Below are 18088 nucleotides of genomic sequence, written 5' to 3' on the forward strand. Positions count from 1 at the left end.
GCCCTCTTTTCTTTTAGCTTTTAGCATTGACCTGTGTGGACAAAGCTAAGCCTTTCAGTGGATGCTTGTGTAAAAGAACCTCCACATAATTAAAAGATATTGGGAAGAAAGCCTTAAATTCTAGAGGTTTTGTAGAGCAGAGTTACACAAATATGAATCTTAGAGATCCATTTACCCAATATTCACAGAGCTGAAGGTCCAGAGAGTTCAAATGAAGGTTTATTATTAGTCCACTCCTCTTTAAACAAGCTGTTCTTCTCTCTGCTTATTGGGTGACCACTCTATAAAATGTATAAAACATACATAAAAAAACAGATGAAGTAGAAGGTCTGTAACCCTTAAATGGTGCCTCCCACGTGAACATGAAAAAATGGTTCTTTTACAGATACAAAAAAAGAAAAGAAAACCCACCAATTCACAACACTGTTTTAAGTGTATTTTTAATCAGAGAGAAGGGTCTTTTCTCTCTTAAATTAAAGAGTTTCCACAAAACTTTTTATGAGCATCACCCCAAAAGAATCCCTTTTGTTTCCCTACAAAATTTAGAAAATTGACTAAAATCCAAAGGGGAAGTGATTTTACGAAACCAGAAGTCATTTATCAGTGGCATTACTCCATAGAACCATTTTGGGACGTGTTGGTTGCAAAAGCAATGGTTGTAAAAGTAACGGGTTTGAAAATGGTTCTTGGTTTTGGACGTTTTTCTTTAGGAATAAATTAATATTCCATTCGAAAACCCTATTTATCAAATTTAGATTAAGGTTTGTTGAGATATTGAAGGAGGTTAATGGCACTTCCACGTCCCTTTTACCGATATTTAAGGAACCGTATGTTAAAAGGAACATCAGGGGATTTAAAGGGATTTTTTTTAGTGGAAACACTGCAAAGAACAATTTTGCCACCATTTATCTTTAAGAACAGAGCTGGAATGTGCTCTTACCTGTATTTGACGGTGAATCAAAACTCATGCTTCAAGCATGTGATCGATTTCTGCATCAGAGCCCGCTGCTTTCCGCAGAAGCAAATTGCATTATTACACAATGAAATGGATGTAACCATCTAAAAGAATAACACGCCACTTCAGATCCACCGTCTCTGTTTGTCCTGAGGACATCACTCCCTTCATCTGCTTCAGTAAGGACAAGAGAGAGAATTATTTTATTTTGTAGCTGAGCAATTATCTGTGCTTTGTGCGGAGAGTGGAACGGGAATAGAACAGAGGAACGGAGAATAGCTGCTCATGGAGTGTGTGTATTTTGTATAATTTTGATTAAATATGTGGTTTAGCTGCGAGGCCTGTACCTCCAGAAAACTGCTATCTCCACACCACCCGGAATGAAATTAAAAACCGTCTGTGTGTGTGTGTGTGTGTGTGTGTGTGTGTACGAATGAATAAAAGAATGTAAAATGTGTGTTAATTGCTGTCATAACAAAATTGTATCTACAAAAAGTGACTATGAAAGGATAGAAATAATCTGTTAACGTGACAAACTGCATGTGAAAATATGTGCATCACTTATACAAGTAGTAGAGAGAGAGAGAGAGAGAGAGAGAGGTTGTCTTCCTTGTGTAAATCATGGCATTTTAAGGTGAAGACATGTTTTAATGTTATGGTTAGTGTAAGGGTTAGTCTTAAGCAAGCAGTAATTGTGGTCTCTGTCATGTCCCCACATTGCATGTGTGTTTGATTGAATATGTCAGAAACATCTGGTTTGACAAACCCAGGGTGTAGGGCTGTAGCACTATAATGTTTTGTTTTGTTTTTTTTACAAATACCCCATTATTATTATTATTATTATTAGCAGTAGGAGGAGGAGTCTACCACATTAGTGCGTACAGAGAATGTGGGAGTAAAATGATGAATCACGTATCCAGGTTTTCTGAATAAGAGAATTCTGTTACAGACTTGAGCCGAACTCAGAGTGCTACTGTGTGTGTGTGTATCTGTGTATTTTTTAGTGCATACATCTGTCGAAATGTCTGAACTGCAGTGGAAACATTGCAGTGTAAGTATGTTTGCGACACTGTGTGTGTGTGTGTGTGTGTGTGTGTAGGGTGGGAATATCTAGGCAACTCATGATTGGATTGGATTTCACATTGCGGTGCCAAATTCATAAAACACTGTCTTGATTCACTGTTATTTTGAGGTCTCCAGCTTTGAATCTATTTCAGTTCGTTTTGAAAATCACTGCAGATCCACATTTGTAGGTTTTTTTTTTTTTTTTTTTTGCTTTAAATGATGCACAAAATGCAAGTTTATACCACCACATGTGCTTTGCATGGGTCACTAAGGTCCACATTTTTAATACATTCTTTTTTTCAGAGACGTCGCGTGGCACTCTGTGTTATGCCCATATTAGGAACTCCTGGTCGACACGGATTTTCTCTATGAGAAACATATATGACATTTTTGATACTCTTGAAGTACCATAGGAGGTTTTTTTCCTGATATCCAGCCGTGTGTGTGTGTGTGTGAGCGTGTGCATTTATGATTGCAAATAGAATATTTCATTATATTTGCACCCCCATATCATCTCTTTGTTTTTCACAGAACATCGCTCTCTCTCTCTCTCTCTCTCTCTCTTTCTCATTCTGTTTTTCTGTCTGCCTCCTCCCTCTCTTTGAGTGGCAGTGTGAGGCCTGTGTGGACCCCCTGCCGGTCAGATCACATCTACTGCTGTGCTATTGGCCCTAATTATCAATTACGGGGGCCAGACGGCCCCACCTGGAGCTGGCCGAGGTGCTAATGAGCCCGGGCCATTTTGACCAGCCCCGTGGTGCGTGTCAGCAGGACTGGACGGGCCTCTCTGCTGAGCTGCTAATGGATCCTGTGCTGTCACTGTCAGAGACTGTAATCACTCAGAGTTGGGACAGGCCATGCCTTCCTCATTTACAGCCTCCTCTCCGCCTCTCGCTCACTAACACTGCCGTACTCCATCATTATGTTTCTTATGGTTTGCTATTTGTAAATGGGGAGGGGGAGGTGGAGCGAGTGATGCCCGGTGCCTTCACTCTCGCTCGAGCTGGCTCATTAGATACAGGTCCAAAAGGCTGTTGTAAAGCCGTTCATGAGTGATTTTGACAGAATGTATACTTCCTTAAAGCTGGGGATGGGTCTGGACTCTGATCGCTTCTGATCACCGACGCTCATCTCTTTAGATTACAGTTCTTTGGCATTTCTCCACAACTGGATTTAATTGAGTTATTTTTGAGAAATTATAAATATATTTACAGGCAATGAATGCACAAATGTGAATTACACAGCAGTGGATTAGAGACCATTTTAATATACGATCACTGTCCAAAACAAATGCATTTCTAAAGGAAAAAGCAAAAACGTAAAAATGTAAAATTCCAATATTCAAAGTAATTGTGGAGCCACTTTTTACAACATTTAAAGTATAAAAATGTTGTTTAAATTAAAAGAAATCTTTTGGACGGTGATAATATATTTATATTTTTATTTTTATATATTTAAAATATAGCCTTTTATTAACTAAAGCTAATACAGGTTTTCCTTTGACCAATAAAATATAAGCATATTGTAAAATATATACTATTCAAATATATTGTACTTATGATAAAAGTCAGCTGCAAATCAACACTTTAATCGGATCCATAAATTGATGAATTCCGTGCCCCCGTATGATCCCTGGACAATTAAGATACAGATGGCTTTAAAGGGTTATTAATAATATTATTAATAAAAATAAAACAGTAAGGGTTCCATGGCACATTACAGTGCCTTAAATTCTGGTTCCAGGTTTTGGAGCTTGCAAAATATACAGAGTGTGTGATTTCCCCAAACCCAAGGCATTCCTCACCAGCCACATAAATTGCCTTGGTTATGATTCCTAGCTCGTGACAACTTGCTAGAATGGAGGTGGGAGGGGTGGTGGTGGTGGTGGTGGTGTGAGGGAAGAGAGAAACATCAGTCACATGCCCTCGCCAGGTCTCCTCCAATGGCAAAACAAAACAAAAAAAAAACCCAACCTCAACCACTCCCTTGCTTTATCTGTACAAACAGTTATGGGAATGTAGATTGCCTGTATTTAGACTCAACAAAGATAATTGGGTGTTGGGGCAGTGCTTTGATTACCATTCTTACAAGCAGCCACAGCACACTGGCTCTTCTTCCACGGGCCTCAAAGTCTTGCGGACACTTTTCAATAATCAGGGTCTGAGATTAAAACGGAATGTGTGTTGAAATGTTTCACAAGCACAGCTTTAAATACTCCTCGTAACCACTGAAATGTAGCTTTTTCTCTCTCTCCTCAGGACAAGGAGAACCACTGTCTGCACAGAGTGTACAAAATACATAAGAAAGCTTTATAATTTTGTAAGTTGTGATATGACATGATACCGATTATATTTAATGGATCCATGTACTAACCGTGTATTTTCAGAAGCATATTTATCAAGTCCTTTCTTTACAAGATGGCCGCCTGTCGATGAAAAAGGCGGTGTCCCCAACATGACCACCATTTTGTTGACTGAAATATAACATCACTGGCAACTGTACTGCTCAGTGAAGTGCCCTTTATTTCTGTTTTTTGTTGACGTTCAAGGCGTATATCAAACAGAGATGCACTGATACTGGCCTCATTGTTGGAATGTGTTATCTGTCAAACCCAATCAATCCATTTAATATTGTTTTTCAGACATAACTATAAAATGGAAGAATGTAATTCCAGAATAGAACTTACATTTCCACTTAAAATATTATGTAGACTTAATTAATAGCAATAAATATTAGTGTATTTACTTTGATTTTGTAAAATACAATATAGTCAGTAGCTATAATTTGAGAGTGTAATGTGGTGGTTAAAATGCCTACGGTAATCAGTAAAGTCCAAAAATAATAAGTTGAAAAAATATGGTCGAATATGAAATATTTGTAAAATGCCTCATACTTTTGATTTGAAATTATTAATTGGTTTTAAGAATTTAAAAAATCAGACTTACACAGGATCCGCTAATATCCAGAGTTCAGCTATCAGTGTCCTCTTATCGAGACTGGAAACATCATTCTGTCAACCACTATAACCTCATTTAAATACGAGTTACAAATGTATACAATGCATGTTTGAACACAGAGAACTTGTACTGCACAGTGCTGCACTTATGCTAAATGAATGTTCTTAAATGGTTTGTATATGCAGTTCTAAGAAGGCTCATGTGGAGCCATTCACTAAAAGGGAGCTAAACTGGCATCATTTCAAAGAACAGTTTGGGTGTATTTTAATTTGAATTGTTTTAATCAATCTAAGTTTCCTAGGCAAAACAATTAAATAACTTAGAATTTACATTGGCAACCACTAACCAGGGCTTCATCTGTCACTGGAAACCTGGACCCAAGTTTCTGAATCTGAATGTCCTGAGTGGGTGAAATATGTTGAATGCAAACGAACAGGCACAAGTCTCACATTACGTGAAGGAACTGTATGAAGACGGGATATTACTATTTATGTTTTTAAGATTCATTCAAATGGTTCTAGAAGTTGTCACAAACCTCTGCATTATTTTGTCTCATCCATTGTGTGAAGTGAAGGGTTTTCTAACGGTTTTATTGTTTTTCTTATTTAGGACATCAGCCATTCTTCTGTCTCATGTGATTTTCTTGTTTTATGGTATGCTTGATGTGTAGAAATCACAGTGGGAAATCCAGTGTAGACTGCGTTAGAATGGCAATCTTTCACACTCCTAACCCAAAGTGTAATCTTTCATGTTTACATTGACCACTTAGAATGATGCACGACAATATAGTTGTAATTGTCTGTACTGTATTACACCATGGGCCAATGTTGGATTGTGACTCAACAAAGGCCTATTTCTCTGTCATTGTTTCAATGACAGCCACAAATGATTGTTGAAAGTTTTACACCTTTCTTTGAACCGTATCCTGTAAAATATTATTATGATTTTGCAAATAAAATGAATAATTATACACGTCTGTGCCTCGGCTAAGCATATGACAGTCATTAACCTGTGGATTAATTGCCTGTTTCCAGATCCAAATTAATGCTCTCCATAAAGCGTAACCCCATTACAGGGCAGAGTGGTGTTAAATGGCCCCTGAGGGTAAAATGCCCCGAGGGTCCTTTCTTCAACAAACCACCAAATGTCATCACATCACTTTCCACTTTCTATAGAATGGTCTAGGATTAGTCAGTTAAAAATATTTGCTGACCTTATTAAAGGGGAACTCAAACAGTCCTAGAAATTTCTGTTGAATTCAATGATTAAGATGTAAACAGGCAATTTGGGGTGGGGGTTGGGTGGATTTGTCATGATAACTGCTAAGATGACTGGACAAATGAGCTAGCCATCTAGATCATTGGCCTATTGCACTGTACAAATAACCCCAGGAATCTAACTTCACAGTGTCATCTAATGTTGAAGAGTTTTATTTCTGTGGTCACCTCATGTAGAAATACCACCAGATTCATAAAGCATTCTCTTTATCTACATATTCCACAGTATTTGTAGTCAGCTTTATCCAGGAGTTCATTATAAAGGTCTTCTGTAATAAAGTTACGTGGCCTCTACAGCTAATCAACAATCAACTGATAAACAAATAAATTGCCATTGAGTCGCCCTCACAGATATTTACTAGAGACAAGCTTTATCACGACTCATATATAATTTTAAACATTTTTCAGTCTTAAGATATTTTATTTTAGGTGCAGGAATTCCAGGATAAAGAGCATTGTGAAGTTTACAGAAGTCGTACTGACCAGATCGCTAGCTGCTCCCTCTACATGGCTCTGGCTGCTCCGGGTATCTGTACAAGATTCTACTCAAAATTAATCAGTGCCCTATTCACTATATACTTCACTACATAGTGAGCAACGTAGGGAATAGAGTAGGGGCCCATTTGAAACATGCCTCACCTTGTATATGACACTGAGAATGTATTAAAGGCTAAAAGTAAGGCTTAACATATGAGAATATATGAAAAGAGCCTGGGCTAATTTTCCACCATCTTAAAATTGCCCAAAAAAGAGGCAAAACTGTACGGAACAAAACCTAACGCTGATTAAACCGTGTTACTTATAGGCAGGACAAACCATCTGACAGAGCTTGGTTAATACAGAGCCATGGGTTTTTACTGTAGTAGAATGAAAGAAAAATATTTTTCCTCCCTTTACCTTTTGGTGGTGCGTCGCCCCATTGCCCTAAGGAACAAACTTAGGAACACAGATTCTTAAGGAACAAACACCCCTGGTGTAATGTATACTTCTTGATTAACATTTTATTTAAAAATCTTCACAATATTTATAACAGCTTAGAAGTTTAAAAGGATTGTGAAAGCTACCTCACAGAGAGCTTTTACAAATGCATGGTTTGGTCATTGAGAAATTGGTTTACAATTGTTTGGCCATAATGCCTTAGCCAAGATGTTATGTTTTTAAAAGGCATTCATTGTAGAGACATGCAGCATATTGTTGGAACTACAATTTTGCCCAGAGTTGGCCAACTGTGGTCCGCTGTCTTCCTGCTATCAGGGAGAGCACACACTGAGATGAATATATTGCTCTGTTTCTGCTCCACAGGTGAGTAATATTGACTTATTTTTGTTGCTTTGGATTACTTAAAAACTAAACTTGAGTTACACACAAGCATCTGTGTTAATTAAAACAGTGAAACAAGTTCAATTTTAGCCTCATAAAAACAACAGTCAGGTTTTTATCCTCAAACATACAGTTCCATCTTAAAAGACGCTGAGCTTCTGAACATAAACAAAAAAGAGAGAACAGCGTTTCCTTACAACCGTAGATGTCCCCTTCAAGTTCTAAATTACAGAGAAGTGTATTATTTGTCATTCCAACATTTTACATTTGATTTAGTTTGACACTGAAGAACTTCCTAAAGTTTCCTAAGCCTGCAAAGTCAGATTGAATAATTCACATGGTACTAGGAAACAAAATGTAGCTGAAAAAACGACAATCATAAACAGTAGGATTAAAACTCTGCTACACTGGGGGACTTTTTGGAGCTAATTAATGTTAGTGACCATTATTCTTTTAGATTCCATATAGGCCCATAACTCCATGTTTAGTGCTGCTGTAAATAGTAATTGTGAAATTTTAGCAAAAATTGTAACCCTGTGAGAACAGCATAATATAGGCGTCCTGTTCACAAGCTAGCCTTGCTAATGTAAGCTTTAAGCTAATTTGGTGCACTTTAACACACCATTTAACAGTGGGTTTGGTCAGAAAGGGGCCATTAGCTTCCTCTGGACATGATTTGTTAAGGTAAGGTGAGAATGAGATGTACATGATCTTTCAATGAAGGTTTGGAGGCTTTCTACTAAATAGCGATGGGTGCTAATATTTAGTAAAATATATATATATTTTAATTTAGCAACAAATATCTAGAAAAATGTTAACACAATTTAATTTCCTGAGTTTATTTCTAAGTTTTATTTTAAGCAAGTACACTGGGGAAAAAGGAACATCTTAGGCCACGTTCTTACACTTTCAAATGTGTTTTACAGCTACCTTTTCTTTTCTTTCCATAAAATTGAAACCCAAATCAACCTAAATGCGTTAAACACAGAAACACTGCCACACAAGAATCTGTGGTTTTGTTGGTTGAAACGCGCCTCAAATATACTGCTTCGTGTTTACCTCAGGAGACCAAAAGGCACCATTTTACACAACGATACCTCCACCCTCCTGTGTGTTGTGTCGGAAAGTTGACGTTAATGTCCGTGTCTTGTCGGAGCGGGTGTCACGAGGCGTTAATAAGCGCTGTGTTCTGCTGCTTCTCCCCTCAGAGGATTCAGCCCAGAGAGAGAAAGAGCGGGAACGAGAGAGAAACAACGCCTCGATACTTAGCTTCAGTTTGGACAAGATCCTTGAAAACTATATAAAGATTCTGTTTTTAGTTTTCTTATTGCTTTAGATCAGAAACGTACCATTTTAATATCACAACAAAGGGCCGCAAGTATGTTAATTATATCACAGCAACTGAGCTGTAAACAATCCAAAAATAGACTAGTTTCACTCAGACCAGTTCAGACAAATGACTGAGGTAACGGCTAACATACCAGTGACGGTTTGAAATCTCATTATTGTGTTTAATGCTCATTTTCCAGTCAAAGAAAGAGGATTTAGATGCTGTGAACTTTCACAGCAGCAACAGAATTTTTTATTTTTATTTATTTATTTATTTTGTGTTGAAATAAATTGGATGTATTTGGAAAATAATATCCCTGCAATATAAGAAGGTATAATCAAGACAAATGGTGGACATGTTACATACTGATAAAAAAACAACAACAACAGGATATTATACTTCATATAGCAGCCCGGTTCTACAGCAAGTCTCTAAATATAAACTCCACACATCCACTGAGACAGTCCACCTGGTTATTGTTAATAGCAAATATACCAACCCACCTAGAGTCCATGCTAACCCAAGTTTAGCCTGTGTAAGTTCCACCATGCCTGGAATTGCAGAGGTTTATCTGTAATCTGTTAAAATTTTTGCTTTCCTCTCTTTCTTTGGAACAAAAAAATGAATATTTTGCCATTTTCACTGGAAATTGTAAAACAAAAGTGGTGTCTTCATTTTGCAGAATACTGTTTCTTCAGATTTTTTTGGTTAACTGCTTCTTCTGTATTTGTCCATTTTATTACTGCATTTAATCCCTACATATATCTTTGCTTGCATGGCTGCTGCTGAACAACTGAAATGTCTTGTGTGTCTCCAGGATTCCTTTGAACTACCCCAGAATTTTGTATTTTGCTCATGTGGTGATTAATCACTTTGATGCTTTTCCGAGAAAAACATTCTGTTTGGTCAAAGGCATTTCACAGGCAGATGTGTTGAATGCTAATCATTGCAGCCTTGCAATTCTACAACATTACTTATCCCCTCCGAACTCACAGGAATCTCTGCAAGGCTTTTGTGCCGCCGAAGGTGGTATTGGCATCTTCTCATGTTTTGCCCGTGACTGGCATTACGCATCAGTGACATACAGATGAATCTCCTCACCACACAACACCCTACCCACATAATGAGGACTATTATCATCCCATGGGGGGATTTTGGCTTGAATGGCTACAGCAAATAACAGATGTTTTATAGGTGTCACTCATATTTGAATCATTGCGCTTTAGATCACTACTTGGGTAAAGGAACTAGTAGTAGTTTCTGTAGAATGATATGAAGTGAGGTGGTTGGTCTCTTGGAATTCATCTGAGTGCAATAAACCTTGTGATTCATTCTCTAAAATTTCAGAAGCTATGCCTTGCGTAATATTCAGCTTTACCTTGATTAAGGTCAGTGTTTTAAATAAACCCTTTGTGTCTTCTGACCATAGGATTATAGCAGAGGTGGGTGGGTGATGACTACTTCTCTTTTATCTTAGCTCTGTAAACCAAATTGGGAACAGGGTCTATGAATATTGAGAAATCTTTAAAAAAAACATCTTGTAAATGATGTGGTACAGAAAGGGCTTCCAGCAAAGGGGTTTATGAACAAGGATGGTTTGAGACTCAACAATTTGCCAGTGAAAAAACCCAACAGTTCAAGGACAACTGAAGCTACTCAGTGAGTAATGGTTAGAATTTTAGGCATTTCACCCCCTACAATTAAATATATTATCAGAACGATGTGGAAATGTGGAAAAATGTAGGTGTTTTGTTAAGGACAAGGCCACAAATGAATACTGCCATGTCATGACATTCAGCCCCTCAGATGCCAGCCATGGCTGCACTAACATATGCAAGTTAAGGCTGCATTATATACAATGGAATACATATTTCATATAATCTATAAACAGCAAAATACATATGCGGTGGTTTGATGAGTCAAATGTGATATGTTTATGGAAACAGGTGGTTCCCTGGGAGAAAAAAAACTGTGTGTTTGACATTTGAGGTCAGGCAGCAATGAATAAGAAACTACATGCTGCTGTGACAAATGTAGCTGCATGAGCTCAGGTGTACTTTAGAAAAAAGTCACTCCACACAGTCAATGACTGCATAAAGACACCCTGTTATGCACAAACAAATCTATTCATCAATTCTATGCACAAATGCAGCCACATTCTTATGGTTCAAGCTCAACTGGTCCCAAAGATGGCTGAAACGTATGCTGTAGTCAGATGAGTCCATTTCAGTTTGGATCACATGGATATCAAATTCTTTGTGATAAAGACAAAAAGTGTAAAAGCCATCACCATGGTGTGGGGAAGGAGCATGAGTGCCCACAACATGGTGTGTATGGAGGTGTTTATTGGGATTTTACCAAGCCATATGCTCCGATCAATACAAAGTCAATTCCTGGGACGTACATGGTTATTTCAGCAAGACAATACCAGGCCTCATTTTGGATGGACTACAGTAGAATGGCTTCATACTCACAGAACGTTGGTGCTGTCGTCTATGGCAAGTCATGAAGAGGAGAATAAGATAGTGGGAACACTGGACTGCTAAGTCTTGTATTGAGGAAAGCGGGTAAAAAATTCGACTTGCAAAAGAATTAGTCTCTTCAGTTCCCAAATGATTATAAAGTAAATAAAAGAAATGGTGATGTAACACAGTGTTGTTTGGAGTGTTGCAGGATTCTTATTGTAAATTTGTCTTCATTTACAAAATAGGCTCTGGTTTATCAGTACAATTTTTGAAAATCTTTAATATTTATTTTGCAAAGATTACAGATTCTTGTTTTAGTTTGTTTTTATTTTCGCTCGTTAAAAAACCCAGACTTTTGTATATTATGTGTAATATTTTTTGGGGGGAATGAACGTTAGTAGATGCTGGAAATACTAAGATGTTCCACTGTGGTGCAATAAGGAAAAACGGTAGTTATACCCAAGCTTTTTTTTTTTTACCCGCGTCATTATTTTCCTGAAGTAACATTTCTTTAATAATGGGTTCAGGCTACGCTACCCATCTCTGACCGTAACCCAAACTCCCCCAGATGGCTTGAACTGATCTGAGGCCAGACGAGGATATTTGGTGTCACTTCATTAAATCAGCGCTGGCTGTGTGTTCTTGGCTCAGAGTCAGATGGAGCCGGAGCACACTGCTGTCCTGAGCAGCAGCTGTGTGAGATCAGGCGGGCCGGAATGGTGGGCTCTCCCCCTGAAAGGCGCTCTTTATCCTGGATTATTCTCAAGCCTTGCAGGCCTGGATTACAGGCTGAAAGCGCACACTCAGCTCTCTTTCTATAGCTCCTGAGATTAGAGCAGCAAACTTCAGCCTAGAGGAGCTCACCAGAGGAGCCGGCGCATCCAGCTGAGACACAGATACACATTCGGTCTGCCTGCTGTGTGCAGATATATAGATGTCAGATTGATGCTGAGAAGAACGACAGCTGAGAGCTTAGTGAATTCCCCTATATCTGTTTTATCGGGTTGAGACGGTAGGCTTCTTTTCCAGGTGAAATGGACAATGTACAGCAAAATGTACCATTTCACAGAAGCATCAACAACAAATTAAAATATTTAAAAATAATTTACAGTAGGCCTTCATTAGCACTTCCACTGTGTTTGGAAGACTTGTTCTTTTCCACATATCTAAAGTTCAGTGTAGGGAATTGGTTGGACGTTGTGTTTCTAAAAAACACCTGACAAACTCCAAGAGATTCTTAGTATGATTCATAATGTTTTATCTGTTACTTTTACTCACTAACGGTGATTCTGACAGCAACATAATGGCATTAAATGACCTTTTAACTGTGGAATGACCAGAAATCTTGTACAATGGGGTTTTCTTTCAGTCTTGAAGAGAGGGTGGAGTGTCCTGTAGCTCTAAGATAAAACTATTGCTTAATTAATAGCGATAACCAGGTCTTGCATGGATTAAATATTAATATAAACATTCCCATTGTATCTATAAATGTATACCTTTGTTTTTTTCACTTCTAATTTGATGTAGCACAGTACTGCACAAGCAGAAGAACACAGGGAATCATTTCACTGGTTAATATCTGTGATGGAGAACCTGAGACATCGGAAAATAGTTCAAACCCAAATGATAATACTATTGTAAAAAAAATTCAACTCTTTTTTTTTTGGATTACATTTGTAAAGGCCTTAGGTTTTTTTTTTAATATAAATACTCTCCAGCCAGGGAGCTGTGGGCCTGCAGTGTAATTCATGAATAGCCATTCAAATTAAAAAGCACACTGACAAATCTATCTGCTTCATCTCACTGTGCTTAGACCGAGACCCAGTGGATTGTATTTAGGCGAATAATTGCAGAGAAGACCGACCTCTTAGGGTTATCGTGGGCTACTGTATGTTTAATTAAAAAATACATTACCAGACACTTTTACCAGCGGTAAAGAATGGCTCATGGAGGGACATAATAAAGCAAAAAATAAAGCACAGCTAGTGAATGAGCTAATGAAGCCTGCGAGCTTGGGAAATTTCCCAGCGGTCCTGCTATGCAACTACCAGCAGGCCATTTCCTTGGCGATGGTTACCAGGGAGTCCGTCCTGCGAGTCCCCGGCCAAGTCTCACATCAGGTCCGAAAACAAGTAAACACTCCTGCAGTTAGGGGATCACACAAGTCAGGAAAATGGAGAAAAGATCTCACGGCGCCTGGTAGTCTGCGAGTCCTTACGACACTGAGCCTGGCGTTGCTCCTGGTAGAGCCACCTCTGCCAGTTTTGCTTGTTGCTACTGAAGAGCTGCATGGCTTCAGAAACAAAATGGAGGGTTAGGGTTAGGGGGGATATTCTTATTTTTTTTAAAATGACAAATAAAACTGACCGGCCCCTACTTTCTGACCTTGTTTATCTCGTTATTTGGTTCGGTGTCTATTCAATGCCCCAAAAATGTACAATTATCCTCGATGGACGTAGTGCAACCTGTAACTCGTTTTGTGTTCATTGCAAATACGTTTACGTATGTGATCGTTGTGTGCAAAAGATTTCCAGTCAAAAATGGCCAGGTTTTTCAATTGTAGGTGAATGTCTAAAGAGATTACGAACACAAGGTATTTCCACGAAACCATTTCACCAAAAAACGATGAATGATTAAAATGATTAAAAGATAATGCATGCGTTAATGGGACTCCTAACAACGTGGTATACCTCCCAAAATGTCACCATCTGTTAAGCATCGTGGAGAAACTGGAGAAAATCAAGCTCCACTCGTTTCAGATCTGAGAAAATTGGAGAAAAAGAAAATAAACAAGAAAAAAAGAAATTTTTTTATTGATTTTGAATAAAACTGGTTTAGTAAACGTAAGGTGTCATACATTCTTAAAAAATAAAGGTGCTATGAAAGATTCTTTGAGCCGTGTCATAGAAGAAGAACCACTTCTGGGTCCATAAAGAACATTTTTGCTAATAACCTTCAAATGGGTAATGAACCTTCAGATCGAGTGATGGATTTTTAAACGTTTAAAAGGGTCCTTATTTAATCAAAATTTGTTCTTTTCCTATTTTCTCAGCCTTTGTTTATCGTCCTATGTCTGTTTTACGTTGTGTTGTGGTTTGCACTCATCTTTGTGTTTCCATTAAAACCATCTCAGGCTTTCCATCCTCCGTGAATCTACAAATAAAACAATGAAATAAACGAAAATGATAAAATACGCTCAGTTACTAGGATATCACTGATGCCGAGATCAGGCAGATCATTAGAGGATCAAATAAACCGAACAGTTTTGGCAGCGACTGCCTGTGCCACTCATAATAAGCTGCAACCCACATCACTCAGCATTAAGAAGAAGAAGAGGCTGACATTGTCAGACTGAACTAGTGAGACCTAATGTGGCGTGACTTTTTTTTTTTTTTGCCATAAAGCCACATTGTTCCGGCTCTTGACTCATAACCACTCTGCCTCTGTGACTGCTACGAATGAGGTCATGACCATATATGGTCATCCATTAAAACCGCAGCTTGTGATTTGCAAGAAAAAATTTAAGTCTACTTTCAGTTCCTTTAGACTGAAAAGTAAGGGTTCTGTCCCCTGTTTGAATCTGATGTTGAAGCTCTAGTGTACTTCAGATTATCTGCTGTTTCTTTGTGCTACAGCTGAGAGGGAGGTGTACATCTCTCTCTCTCGCTTTCTCTCTCTCTCTCTCTTTCTCTCTCTCTCTCACTCACTCTCTCTCTCTCACTCACTCTCTCTCTCTCTCCTCTCTCTCTCTCACTCTCTCTCTCACTCTCATCACTCTCTCTCTCACTCACTCTCTCTCTCTCTTCTCACTCTCTCTTCACTCTCTCTCTTCTTCTCCTCTCTTTCACTCACTCTCTCTCTCTATCTTTCACTCACTCTCTCTCTCACTCACTTTCTTCTCATCTCTCTCTCTCTCATCTTCTCTCAATCTTCTTCACTCTCTCTCTCTTCTCTCACTTCTCTCTCTCTCATCTCTCTCACTCTCTCACTCTCTCTCACTTCACTTCTCTCTCTCCCTCACTTCTCTTTCTCTACTCTCTCTCTCATCTCTCTCTCTTCTCTCACTTCTCTCACTCTCATCTCTCTCTTTCACTCACTCTCTCTCTTCCTCTCTCATCTCACTCTCTTCTCTCATCACTCTCACGTCACTCATCTCTCTCTTTCTTCTCTCTTCACTCTCTCTCTTCTCTCTCTCGTCTCTCTCTCTCATCTCTCTCTCTCACTCACTCTCCCTCTCCTCTTCTCACCTTCTCTCTCTCTTCTCATCTACTCTCTTCTATCACACTGTGATCTCACTCTCTTTTCTCTCTATCTCTCTCTCTTTCACTCACAGCCTCTCCCTCTCATCTCTCTCACTCACTCACTCACTCACTCTCTCTCTCTCTCCGCTATCTCTCTTACTCACTACTCACTCTCTACTTCTATCTCATCATTTCACATATCATCTACTAACTCACTCTCTCTCTCTTTCTCTTCAACTCTCTCTCTTCACTCACTTCACTCACTCTCTTTCTCCGCTCACTCTCTATTCACTCAGCTCTCACTCACTCTCTCTCTCTCTCTCTCTTTTCCACTCACTTACTCACTCACTCTCTTCTCTTCGCTCCTCTTCTCTCTCTATCACTCACTACTCACTCTCTCTCTCCTTCTCTCTCCTCTCTCTCTCTCTCTCTCACTCTCTCTCTCTCACTCTCTTACTCAGACTCGCTCTTCTCTCTTTCACTTCATCACTAGCTTTCTCTCTTCTATCTCATCATTCACCTCAAGCTCAGTCTCTCTCTTCTCTTCATCTACACTACTCACTCACTCCTTTCTCTCTCTCTCTTCCTCTCTTCACTCACTCACTCACTCTCTCTTTCTTCTCTCTTTCACTCACTCTCTCGCTCTCTCTTTTCTCTTTTCACTCACTCTCTCTCTCTCTCTCACAACACATGCAGTCTTCTTTTCTTTGTGTACCTATTTCTCTTCCTATATTATCTCAATCTACTCACTCTTCAGATCTTTCTCTTCACTCGTACTTCCTTTTTGTTCTGATCCTCCCTGCTTTCTTCTGTCCTCTACTCTCACACTATCTCATCTCTCTCTCACGTCACTCACACACACACAAATACACACTACTTCCCAGCAAGATGTGTTTGTATCTCTGGCTGATAGAAAAAAAGACCTATTAAAAGTCTATTCCAAAATGACATGAAACATAGACCTGTGGCTTTTTGGTCAAAACACACAGATGGATCCACGCTGGAGCAGCAGCAGAGGCAGCACAATACGGAGAGTGGAGACTCTTCAAAAACAAAATCATGGGTATCGTGTAGTGTTTCAGAATTGTGAAAGTCAAGTGGGACTTACAGTACTAGGCCAAAGAGCCTTCGTTAGCAATCAAAGATCCTCGTTAATTCCAAGCAGTTTCTCGTCCAATAAACAATTACAAACATCTCTCTTATAGTGAGAGGAGAAATCAAGCTGTAGTCTTGCCTCAAACCTAAAGAAACGTTGCTGATTGAGGCAAGTAGGTGCTGGTGCTCTCAGATCTACTGATTGCCAACAACCCAAGTTGGGATTGTGAGAAGAAGAAGATGCCATCATTCTTAGACTGAATTTTGAAGGTGTGGCCACCTGTAGATTTCATCAAAGAACCGTAAGAATTCTCAAAGATCAGCAAGCTGAAAGAACCGAATCTATAGAACTACAGAGTGAACTTATGGAAAGTAGAGATAATAAAAATGGACAATACGTGTAGAAACGAAGGTGGTTTTAATGTTATGTCTAATCTGTGGAATGTGAATAGTTTCACTAGTGCAAGACCTGTGTCCTAAAATAATACAAAATTATTTATTACACTGTATATCTAGTGGGCGGAGCACGGTGGAGCAGCAGGTAGGTGTCGCAGTCACACGCTCCAGGGACCTGGAAGTTGTGGGTTAGATTCCTGCTCATAGGTGACTGTCTGTGAGGAGTGTGGTGTGTTTCTCTCTGTGTCTGCGTGGGTTACCTCCGGTGACTGTCTGTGAGGAGTGTAAGGTGTGTTTTCCCTGTGTCTGTGTGGTTTCCTCCTGGGTGACTGTCTGTGGGAGTGTGGTGTGTTCTCCCCTGTTGTGCTGCGTGGGTTTCCTCGCGGTGACTGTCTGTGAGGAGTGTGGTGTGTTCTCTCCTGTGTCTGTGTGGGTATCCTCTGGGTGACTGTCTGTGAGGAGGTGTGGTGTGTTCTCTCTGTGTCTGTGTGGTTTCCTCCGGGTGGACTGTCTGTGAGGAGTGTGGTGTGTTCTCCCTGTGTCTGTGTGGGTATCCTCCGGGTGACTGTCTGTGAGGAGTGTGGTGTGTTCTCCCTGTGTCTGCGTGGTTTCACTCCAGGTGACTGTCTGTGAGGAGATGTGGTGTGCTTCTCCCTGTGTCTGCGTGGGTTTCCCTCCAGGTGACTGTCTGTGAGGACTGTGGTGTGTTCTCTCTGTGTCTGCGTGGTTTCCTCTGGTGACTGTCTGTGAGGGAGTGTGGTGTGTTCTCTCTGTGTCTGCGTGGGTTTCCTCCGGGTGACTGTCTGTGAGGAGTGTGGTGTGGTCTCCCTGTGTCTGCGTGGGTTTCCTCCGGGTGACTGTCTGTGAGGAGTGTGGTGTGTTCTCCCTGTGTCTGCGTGGGTTTCCTCCGGGTGACTGTCTGTGAGGAAGTGTGTGTGTTTCTCCTGCTGTCTGCGTGGGTTTCCTCCGGGTGCTCCAGTTTCCTCC

The sequence above is a fragment of the Hoplias malabaricus genome, chromosome 13, assembly GCF_029633855.1.
Source record: "Hoplias malabaricus isolate fHopMal1 chromosome 13, fHopMal1.hap1, whole genome shotgun sequence".
NCBI classification, from domain to species: Eukaryota; Metazoa; Chordata; class Actinopteri; order Characiformes; family Erythrinidae; genus Hoplias; species Hoplias malabaricus.